At 45.1% G+C, this 11,459-nt stretch overlaps 1 pseudogene; it reads left to right on the top strand.

Moving 5' to 3' along the window:
• Positions 1-1,046: 1,046 nt before the first annotated feature.
• Positions 1,047-11,459, top strand: part of LOC127461657 (zinc finger protein 729-like) — a 258,708-nt pseudogene continuing 248,295 nt past the window's right edge.

The following is an 11,459-nucleotide window of genomic DNA, read 5'->3' as shown; positions in this document are numbered from 1 at the left end:
CCCAGTCATCCCCAGTATGGTTGCAGTGCCTCTCACATACTCCCAGGAGTATTGCAGTCACTCCCAGGATGATCCCATTATGATCCCAGCAGGGGCCCAGCTGCTCCCAGTATGATCCCAGTTGCCCCCAGTGTGGTTCCAGTTGCTCCCTTTCACCCCTACTATGGTTCCAGTAACTCCCAGTATGATCCCAGTCATTCCCAGTACAAAACCACTCTATCCTAGGAGAATCTAAGTTACCCCTGCATGGTCCCAGTTATTCCCAGTCACCCCACTATAGTTCCAGTCCCTCCCAGCATGATCCCTGTCACTGCCAGTCTCTCCCAGTCTCTCCCAGTCGACCTCAGCATGCTCCCAATCACACCAATTATGCTCCCAGTCAGTCCCAGTGGGTCCTGGTCACTGCCAGTATGATTTCAGTTGCCCCCAGTGTGGTTGCTCCAGGATGGATCAGGAATGGGGACCACCCGGAGTTCCCCCCCCGTCACCCCCTTCTGGGGGGCGCTTGGGGGGCACCTGCACCCCAACACAGCACCCAGCACTCCCCAAAACGGGCCGGGACCCCCAGACACCGCCCCACAGACCCACAAGAACCCCCCAACCCGCTCAGAGCCCACCCAGAGCCCCCAAAGCCCAAATGTGGGGAGACCTTTCTGGGCACTGGGGGTGCCGGGAGCCCCCCCGGCTGCGGGGGCAACTCCTCCGTGTGCAGGCAGAGCCGCAGCGCCCAGCGCTCCCCACCTCGAGCCCACCGGCGCCCCCCCCTCGCCCCCAGCGCCCCCCGGGACGGCAATTTGGGCAGGGGGGAGGGGGGGGCGCCCAGGCCGGGCCCCCCCGCGCTGTCCCGGCCGTGGGGGCTGCGGCGGGGGCCGAGTGCGGGCGGGAGCGGCCAAGAGCCCAGCGCTGCCCCATCCCGACCTGCCCCAGCTCCAGCCCTGCTCCTGCCGCGGGAGGCCATGGCTTGGGGGCAAGGGGGGGGCAAGGGGGGCCCAAGGGGGCTGGTCCAGGGGGGAAGGGCTGCAGGGGGCGGATCCCGGAGGAGGAAACCCGCCAAAAGCGGCGGCCCAGCCGAGGGAGGAGCCGAGCGGGAGCACAAAGAAGAGCAGCCGAAAGGTCCTGGCGGTGGCTGGGCAATGGCGGGGGGGGCGAGAGCGGTTTGGGGGCCCCCGTGAGAGCCGGGGGGGAACCCCGGTAGCCGAGGAGTGGGGAGAGCGGAGAGGGGCGATCCCGGAGCTGGGGGACCCCCGGAATGCTGGAGGGGGGGGAGCAGAGAGGGAGCGCCGGGCCCCTTAAGCGGTGATCCCGGAGAGGGGGAAGGCCTTGGAGTGTGGAGACGAGGGGGGGCCTTGAGGCGGGGTGGGAGCCGAGAGCGCCAAGAGGTTTGCGAGGGTGGGAGCCGAGAGAGGAGGGCCGGCCGGCCCCGGGAGGCAGAGTGGGGAGAAGTGAGCCCTGGGACCCCCCTGGCAACACTAAAGGGGACCCCGGAGAGTGGGAACCCCCCGGAGCCGCGGGATCCCCGGCAGCCCGGAGAAGGGGGACCCCCAGTGCAGGCAGAAGTGCCATCAGGGCAGACAGGGGTGTTATAGGTAAATGAAACTTAGGCTGAAATATAGCAGCAAAAATTTATTAAAGATTTATATAAAATGCAAATAAGCAAAACAGCGCGCTGGGCGGCTGGGGGAGACACCTGCTCCACTCACGGCCTGCAAGCGCAGTTGGCAAAAACAATAACCTTTATACCCCTATCAATTCCCTCCCATAGTCACTTGTTATCCCTCTATTGGATCCGAGTTCACAGGTCTGGTTCTGGTTGGTTCTTTTGCAGGCCCGCTTCAGTTGCCAGGTACTTCCCTATCCATAATCCTCCCTCCTTGAGGCCTAGTGTGTGGGTCCCTCCAGATGTCCATCTTGGATCCTCTTTATCGTCCTCGTACTTGACCCTTTGATCTTTGTCCTTCCCTTCGTTACTTTAGGCGTACACTTTTAGACAATATACTTTTAGAAAAACAAGATACAAAATGCTTATTCTGTAAGGCACAATAATTTGTCTTGTGAGCTTAAGAACTGCAGCTGCAGAACTGTCAGCCTGTAGTACTGACAGATTAATTAACCATTCTGCAGCTTGCAGTTCTCCAGCGTTAACAGAACATTGATTACAATAACATATATATATAGAAATATAAAATGCAATACCATTGAATGAGTAAATTACTTTACTACTACTAATTTGATGAGTGAATTACTTTACTACTACTACTTATTTATTACAATTCCCCCCCTTTTTTATTTATTCATAAATTTGCTCATCAAATCTCTCTACAGCTTCTTTGGCTGCTCTCAACAAAGACTGCTCTCCCTTTATGCCACAGCTCATATTTTCATAATCAGCCTGCCCACCCTTTTCTGTATTGCCACTCATGTTCTCATAATTTTGTTTCATAGTCATGAGCTGTATGTTTTCAACCCTGTCTCTGACGAATTTCATTACTTTATTAAGAATACATGTGCCAAAGTAGCGGCTAGTAGCGTTATTAAGGTCCCTGCCAGGGTAGTCAGTAAAGTTGTTAGCCAAGGGAATTGATTATACCAAGATTCAAACCAACTTTCTTGTATTTCCCTTTCTTTTTTCCTTTGCTCAAGTCCATTACATAATTCAACCATAGAATCTCGAATGATTCCTGAATGATTGGCATAAAAACAGCACTCTTCCCCTAATGCCACACAGAGTCCTCCTTGTTGTAAATACAACAAATCCAATCCCCTCCTGTTTTGTAAAACTACTTCAGAGAGGAAATTAAGGGATTTCTCAAGATATGAGATGGATTTTTCAATTCTTGCTTAATCTTCATCTACTGCAGCTCTTAGATCTGTTAAGCCTTTATCATGCTTTACCAGAGATGTAATTCCTGTAGCTGCCCCTGTTGCTCCCAAGCCTAAAAGCATAGCTATGGTTAGAGTAATTGGCTCCCGCTTCTTGATTTTATGTTTATCTGTTTCCCAGTGTTCAAGGAAGGACTGTCTAGGATGGTAAAACATTCGAGGTACCACTGTTATTTCTCATTCATCACTGATATTTCTACACAATGCTTTAGCCCAGTTTTCGAACAAGCCCACCATCCTCCTGTACTTGGTACACTCCACTTATGGCTCAATTGATGTGAATTTGTTATTGTGAAGCTGCATATGTCAGATTGGTCTGGGGGTACATTTCCAATACATGTCCCATGTCCACTTACCTGGGACATGGTTAGCCCAATTTCTTTTTCATGCCATTTACATTGTGCAGGAAGGTTTTCCTTGCTTAATTTAAAGGTAGCATTTAATCCTACTGCCTCATAAAAAGGGGGCTGTACATCATAACATAACCAGCATGAATCAGTCATGTTTGGTTCCGTCTGATTAAGGGCCCTATAGGATGCTTCTGCTAAGTGCAACAAGGAGTCCTCCTTTTCGTACAAGATCTTTTTCTTATTATGCTTTTTGGGATCTATGGGCTTAGCAGAAATTGAGGATTGTCCTTTATTCAATTTTCCTTTCATCTCCATATTGGGTCCTATTTTCTGGGATTCAGTGGCCACAGCTATTGATTGTTTTATTATTTTTATTTCACTTCCTGGATCTTTACCAGTTATATAGAATCTTACTCCCCAGGTTCTCCCTGTTATCCATCCTGAATCTTCAGGCCTTTTAATGCTTAACAACAGGTGTTTGCAATTAGTTGGAATTTGGATTCCTGAATTCTCAAGGTCCCAACCATAGGGAGGCTTTTTACAACTTTGGGTCCCCACTGGACAGTGGTATATTCATCAGGTACTTTAGATTTCCATGCTGTTGCTGCTGTTTCACAGCCCCAGTACCCACAATAGTTATACCCAGGATAATTGCACTCGGGTTTCCTTGGATTGGACTTGGGGCACCAGTAGGAAGCAATATAAGGTAAGATCCAGAAGTTATAGGGCCCTCCAGGTTTTGTTTTACAAGCAAAATCCACTGCCTTTACCAGGTCACAATTGGTTAATTCAAATTTGGGGGCACCTGTGGTTATCTTTTCCTTAATAGTCTTCATATCATCTAATCGAATAATGCTCCATTTCCATGGTTGGTGAGAATTTCCCACCGTGGTCCTCACAAGTATCAGAATCGTGACAAGGAATTTGGCCATTCTAGTCATTAGTAATTTAATCCTCTAACATCAATGGTATCAGCTATAGGCAAATAACTACCTCTCTGCCTTCCCTTCATCTACTCCTTTGCAGGGAGCAACAGGGTATCACTTCTTGGCAGCAGAGATATTCTTCAGGAGTGTGTATATAGTTTTTAATTCTTTTTCTTCACCACTGATTGGAATTCAGAATGCTATTTACTCGCTAAACCCAGTCCAACTGGGGGTAAGGGTTCTGTGCGTTGGTGTGCGAGTTAGGAGAATTAGTGCTTGTCTGGTAGAAGCTAAATGTGGGGACAAACTTTACCACTCGGGCATCAGTAATATACCAGCCTTCCCACGAATCGTGTTCCCAGATCGGGGTCCACTTGAGGAAATCTTCTACTACTAAAGGGTCATATCCTAACTCTTTACTTTTCCCCTCTAACTCCTTTATAAACTCTATTATGTGATATTCTGTTATATCAAGCAATTCTTGTCTCTGAACTTGTGCTTCTAAGTCTAATCGAGCTAAGCTTCCACCAATATCGTTTAATTGAGCAGCTTCCAGTATGTCAGTGAATTGTACTTCAATGTTTAACACTTTTCTTATTCTATTCCACTGTCTCAGACTGTCTCTTAGTCTATTCCATATTTTTATGCATACATTGCCCATGTGTTTAATCTTTCGTTTTTAAATTTTTACTCTGCTTATATTTAGGACAAGATCTTATGATTATTAAACTCGTCAAGCACCCCTTGCAACTCTAAATATCTCTTCCTGCTTGGTTTTCCTAGTTTCCAGGAAAACCTCGAACGACACTTTTCTAATATTGCCTCCCAGTCAGCTTCATATATTTCCCAAGTCTCGGGTACTAGTAATTCCCACCCACGAAATATTTTGCGGACTTCTGCTTTAGCTAACAGTTCTCTGCTAGATCCACCCCAATCGATGTCTTCAGTCTTATTCCTTCCACAACATGGGCAATGTGGATTTCCCTTAAGTGAAACACAACGCCACTGTCTATTACACTTTATACATTCACAAATCAACCAACTATAATGCCCGAAATAGGGATGTTTAACACAAGGTATTCCGAGGGGATTAGGAGGTTCTGGGAAATCAATTTCTAGTTCACAACAAAAAGGTAATACAATAGGTGTCCCAATTATCTTATACAACCCAGATCCTCCAGTTTGATTAGGAATCCTCTTGTCTCCCCACGGTGGATAATGTGTTCTTCTTAACTTCTGTTCAGGGAGTATCTGGAAGAATTGATACAGACTGGATTTTATATCATTCTCATAATCATTCATTTACTGACCTTATTCTTTTTATTGTCATTCGCAGATCTCCGGGTGCAGAGGTCACAGTCCACTCGGGAGCATTCACTGGTCCCTTGACTCGCGAGGCGTGAGTCCACCCTCTTTCGGCCGTCCGGACTGCTGTGTCTGTGGTTAAGAGAACGATAAAAGGTCCTTCCCAGTGAGGGGTTAATGAGGATTCTTTCCATGTTTTAATTAATACCCAATCACCAGGCTGAAACTTATGTATTGTCATATCTAAAGGGGGTCTCTGTGCTACCATCCCCTTCTTTCTCAATTCTTTTCTCCTTTTCATTAATTCAACAATGTATTCTCTTAAAAGGACTTCTGGTTTTGGATTTTCTGTTGGAGTCCCAAAATCATAAGGCATTCCATACATCATTTCAAAAGGAGAAATTCCTGTATCTGTTCGTGGCTAGGTTCGAATATGTAACAAGGCTAAGGGTAAACACTTTACCCAATTCATTCTTGTCTCTATCATTAATTTGGTCAAATGCTTCTTTATTTCTCCGTTCATTTTTTCTACTCTACCAGAACTTTGTGGATGCCAGGGGGTATGATATTCCCACTTGGTTCCAAAAAGTTCTGTTACTTCTTTAATTATTTTGGAGGTAAAGTGTGTTCCCTTGTCCGAGTCCACTACTGCCACAATACCATATCTTGGGATAATTTCTTTCAGTAAAATTTTGATTACTGTTTTAGCCGTACACCGTGCAACAGGAAAAGCTTCAACAAAATGAGTAAGATGATCGACTAAAACTAATAAATATTGATATCTCCCTACCTTTGGTAATTCAGTAAAGTCTGCCTGTATCTTTTCAAAAGGTCTTTTAGCTAGTTCTCGTCCTCCTTGAACTTTTTCCCTCAATTGTCTTTTATTTACTTTTTGACAAGTTAAACATCCTTCAAGAATTCTTTTTGCTATTCCATAAGCTCCCACACAGGCAAATTTGTTCTCAAATTGATCTACTAAAGCCTGTGTTCCCCAGTGTGTCTGCTCATGCAGTTTCCTCATTATTTTCTGAGCAAGACCATTCGGAAGTACTTCACGACCATCTGGTAATAACCATTTATTGTTTTCTTCTTTTGCTCCAGATTGTCGCAGTTTCTCTTTCTCCCGTTCACTGAAACTTTTCGGGACATCTATGTCCTCCTGTTCTGAACTGGCCATCACTAATAAAGCTGCCCTCTTTGCTTCCTCATCTGCTAAATTATTTCCTCTGACAGTAACCTTCAGTCCCTTTTGGTGTCCCTTAACATACACAATTGCAATCTGCTTTGGTTTTCTCAGGGCTTTTAAAATTTCCCGAATTAGAGTTTCATGAATAAGTCCCTTACCTTGTGTATTAATCAGTCCTCTTTCTTCCCATATCTTGCCGAAAGTATGAACTATCCCAAATGCATACTTAGAATCTGTAAATATAGTGCCTGCCTTTCTGTCTAATAGCTGTAATGCTCTCAACAACGCATATAATTCACAAGCCTGATCTGACCACGCCTTGTCTAAGGGTCCGGACTCCTGGACTTGAAAAGTCACTCCGTCTATTACTGCGTATCCTGACTTTCGATTTCCATTAACCACTCTAGACGAACCATCGATGTATAACTTTTCTCCTTCACTCAACTCCTCTTCCTCTAAATCTTCCCTAATTTTTGTCTGAAGATTTATTACTTGTAGACAATCATGGACCAGATCTCCCTTGGGCTCTCCATATAAGAAGTGGGCTGGGTTTTGTAGATTCGTCACTTCTAGCTCCAGTTTGGGTGAGTGTAACAAGATGCTTTCGTACTTTAGCAGCCGACTATCTGTTAGCCATTTCTCAGCTCTCTGCTGCAGCACTCCCCTTATGTTGTGAGGGGTGAAAACTTTTAATTCTCCTCCAAAGGTTACTTTTATAGCTTCCTCAACTAACAAAACCGTAGCTTGCAGACAGGTTGGCCATTCCCTACTTACTGGGTCTAATAATTTAGAATAATATCCAACTGGTTTTCTCTGTCCGACCCACATCTGAGTTAAGACTCCATAGGCCGTACCATTCTCAGTATTTACAAATAGATAGAAAGGTTCCGATTATCTGGCAAACTCAGCACAGGTGCATTCACCAAATCCTCCTTTAACTTTTCTAATTGTTCCTCGACTTTGTCACTCCACTTTACCAACCCATCTTTTGTCAATTTTTCATATAAAAATTTAACTTTACTGCTATAATTTTCAATCCATTGTCGGCAGTACCCGAATAAGCCCAAGAGTTGCCTAATTTGTCTTTTAGTTTTGGGCATAGGTAATGACAAAATTCCATTTACTCGATCGGGGTCTAATCTCTTGTGTCCTCTACTTAGCCAGTGTCCTAAATGCTTAACTTCCTCCTCCGTAAATTGCAGCTTAGACTTTGACACTTTCAAGCCTTTTAAACTTAGAAAATTCAGAAGTCGAATGCTTTCGTCTCTGACAGCTTCTGACTTTTCTCCAGCCACTAACAAGTCATCTACGTATTGGATTAGAACAGTACCCTGGTGGGGTACAAAAGATTCTAGCAACTGCTCTAAAGCTTGTCCAAATAAGTTAGGGGACTCTGTAAATCCCTGAGGCAGGGTGGTCCACCTAAGCTGCTGCTTTCTATGAGAGTCGGGGTCTTCCCATTCAAAAGCAAAATAATCTGTCCTCTTTAAGAGGGCAGGCCCAAAAAGCGTCCTTCAAATCAATTGCGCTATACCATTTGTGTTCAGGGGATAGCTGATTTAATAAAGTATAGGGATCGGCCACTACTGGGAACCGAGTATCGTCCATTTGTTTACTTCTCTCAGATTTTGCACCAATCGATAAGACCCATCAGGTTTCTTTACTGGCAAGATGGGTGTATTCTGTGGTGACATACATGGTTCCAGCAATCCCTGCATTAGGAGCCGTTCTACAGTGGGCTTAAGTCCAGCTCTTCCTTCATGAGGGATAGGATATTGCTTTACCCTTATTGACTCCCCTGGATTTCGAATAGAGACTTCAAATGGTTTTATATCTAATTTTCCCACAGAATCAGGGGTATACCACACTTCAGGATTTATTCTTTTTTCATCTTCCGCTGTAAGGGAATATATTTTAACTTGTATTTTCTGCTCTTTCACTTCTAAATTTATTCCCAACTCTATTATCAAATCTCTCCCTAATAAATTATATTCAACCTCAGGGACCAGCAAAAATGTTCCTAATGCATATTTATTTTGGGCTTCTATTTCCACATCTTTAATGAGGGATATTTTAAAAGGTTCTCCTTTAGCTCCTACCACTTGGACTGTGTCAGAGGAGGTCATACAACCCCAAGGTAGTTTTCAGACAGTAGATCTTTCTGCCCCCGAGTCCACTAGGAACTCGAGTTCTTGTTGCTGGGGACTTATTTTAAGTTTTATCAAGGACTCTGTGTTCTTTTGTGTCCCCAGCAGATAGAGCCCCTGACAGCTTCAGTCTTCTTTAAAAATCTGCTCATCCTGCAGTCTTTTTCTGCAGTTTCTTTTTATATGTCCTTTTTGCCCACAATAGTAACAGTCTAATTCACTTAGATTTGGTCTATCATGTCCTTTTGACAATTCACATCTATCAGATCCACGAGGGATCCTTCATCTCTGGTTTCTGTTTCCCCTCTGTCCTTCTCATATAGCCGCCGCCAAAATCTTTGTCTGCCTCCTTTGCATTTCTTCCTGTCTTTTCTGTAATTCCTCCTGTCTCTCCTCCTGTCTTTTCTGCATCTCTTCTTCTTTCCTTTGTCTTTCTTCCTCCTTTTCTTCATCTCTATGTACATACACTCTCTGAGCTTCCCTTAGCAACTCATCCAAACCCTTAACCTGCCAATCGTCACTCTTTTCTAACGTCCTCCGAATATCCTCCCACGATCCCTGCACAAACCGCATCTTAAGTATAGCTCCCCCCATCACATCATCCATTGGATCCAAGCCAGAATAAAGCTGAAAGCTTTTTCTTAATCTTTCCAGCCAATCCGTAGGTGATTCATCTTTTTTCTGATATTCTTTAAAGGCTTTATCTATATTCTGTCCTCTATGGACTGCTTCCCTTATACCCTGGACTATGATGGTCCTTAAATCAGCCATGTGAGCTCTATCAACCGCCGTCTGGTTATCCCAGTTAGGTCTCTGAAGAGGCCATTTAGTATCAGCAGCTGGACCCTGCCGGTGTGTCTGGTCCCAGTGCCTCATTCCTGCTGTTCTAATCATTCCTCATTCTTCTACTGTAAATAAGATTCCTAAAATCGCTTGTATCTCATCCCAGGTATATATATTTGGCCCTAGAAGCTGGTCAGATCTTTCAGATACTCCTATAGGGTCTTCTAACAATTTCTCCATCTCCTTTTTAAACTCCCTCACATCCTCTGAACTAACCCTAGCCCAGCATCTTGTCCTCCCATTGCAATCTCCCTTAAAGGATATAACTGACCTTCCATCTTTTGTTTTTCCCTGGTTTGGCTTCTCGTTACTCTCCTGCTATCAGCCGGTGAGGGGGGTGAGAGGTTCTCTAATGAAGGGGGTACTGATTCTGTTGGGGCAGAGGGCTGAAACATTGGTTCTGGAATGGGTGCAGGTGGTGGAGGGGGTGGGATATATGGTGGAGAGTATCTTTGGAAATCCTCCAGATCCCAGTTATTCTTTTTCTGCTTTTTTGTTTCCTTTAAAGGAAACAAATAATTTCTAGTATCTGATTTGATCCGTAATCTAGCATACTCGCTTTCTTCTGCACAAAACAACTCTTTGCTATTTATATACAGATTTAAAGCCCGACATATCAAGTCTTCAAATGAACCATATACTGGCCAATACAAATGATCCTGTCTTATTTGCTGCCCCCCCCCCATACCTCCATACAATAATGCACCATCTTTTCTCTCGACTTTCCTTCTGTGGAGGGATATTCATTCCAATACCTAATCATAACTCCCAAAGGACTATCTGGAGGTATGCTCGGTAGCCTTGCCACTAGCACATTTTCAAACTTTCTCCTATCCTGCGGGGTATCCTGTAGCTTTTCTTTAGGATCTCCTATTCCAACTCCCTCCCTAGGTTTCTCTTCAGTCTTAAGACTGTCCTGAACTGTTTTACAGCCACCCATGGGAGCAGAAGATTTACTTTTCTTCTGTCTCATCTTCCAGAATGCCTTCACACACACCCACACACACTTCACTTGCTTCCCTCCTTTTGTGACTCGCTCCCTCACGGGAATACAAGAACTGCACTACTAGGAGGCCCACAATCGCTTCGTCCCACTGGATGTCTCAGCTGTTCACACTCCGGGATCCCCTCCCAACCGAAAGGGGCCGCAAATACTTACCCTCCTCAGGTAAGTCTTCGTTCAGTTCCTTACTGAATGGTCCCCGACCAGACAAGCAACCCCACTTACTCACTACTCCTGAGTAAGTCTTTATCTGGACCCGTGCACGGAGATTATGGGGAACTGCAGTGGTTTATTTGCTTATTTGCTTTTTCTAAATCTTTTCGGTCGGAATCTCAGAGTCTGTGCTGCAGGACTCCCTCCAGGACCATCCAAAGAAAGGGAGGGGCGCCCGCCCCAGAGGGGAGTCCTACTGCCCAGAAACTCTGATCCGAGTCAGTACGGCACCAAAAATTGTTATAGGTAAATGAAACTTAGGCTGAAGTATAGCAGCAAAAATTTATTAAAGATTTATATAAAATGCAAATAAGCAAAACAGCGCGCTGGGCGGCCGGGGGAGACCCCTGCTCCACTCATGGCCCACAAGCGCAGTTGGCAAAAACAATAACCTTTATACCCCTATCAATTCCCTCCCATAGTCACTTGTTATCCCTCTATTGGATCCAAGTTCACAGGTCTGGCTCTGGTTGGTTCTTTTGCAGGCCCGCTTCAGTTGCCAGGTACTTCCCTATCCATAATCCTCCATCCTTGAGGCCTAGTGTGTGGGTCCCTCCAGATGTCCATCTTGGATCCTCTTTATCGTCCTCGTACTTGACCCTTTGA

Source organism: Manacus candei, unplaced genomic scaffold (genome assembly GCF_025592945.1).
Source record: "Manacus candei isolate 608988 ecotype Guabito, Panama unplaced genomic scaffold, ASM2559294v1 h1tg000110l, whole genome shotgun sequence".
NCBI lineage: Eukaryota > Metazoa > Chordata > Aves > Passeriformes > Pipridae > Manacus > Manacus candei.
Note: the sequence above shows the minus strand (reverse complement) of the source record. Positions and strands in the feature narration are given on the sequence as shown.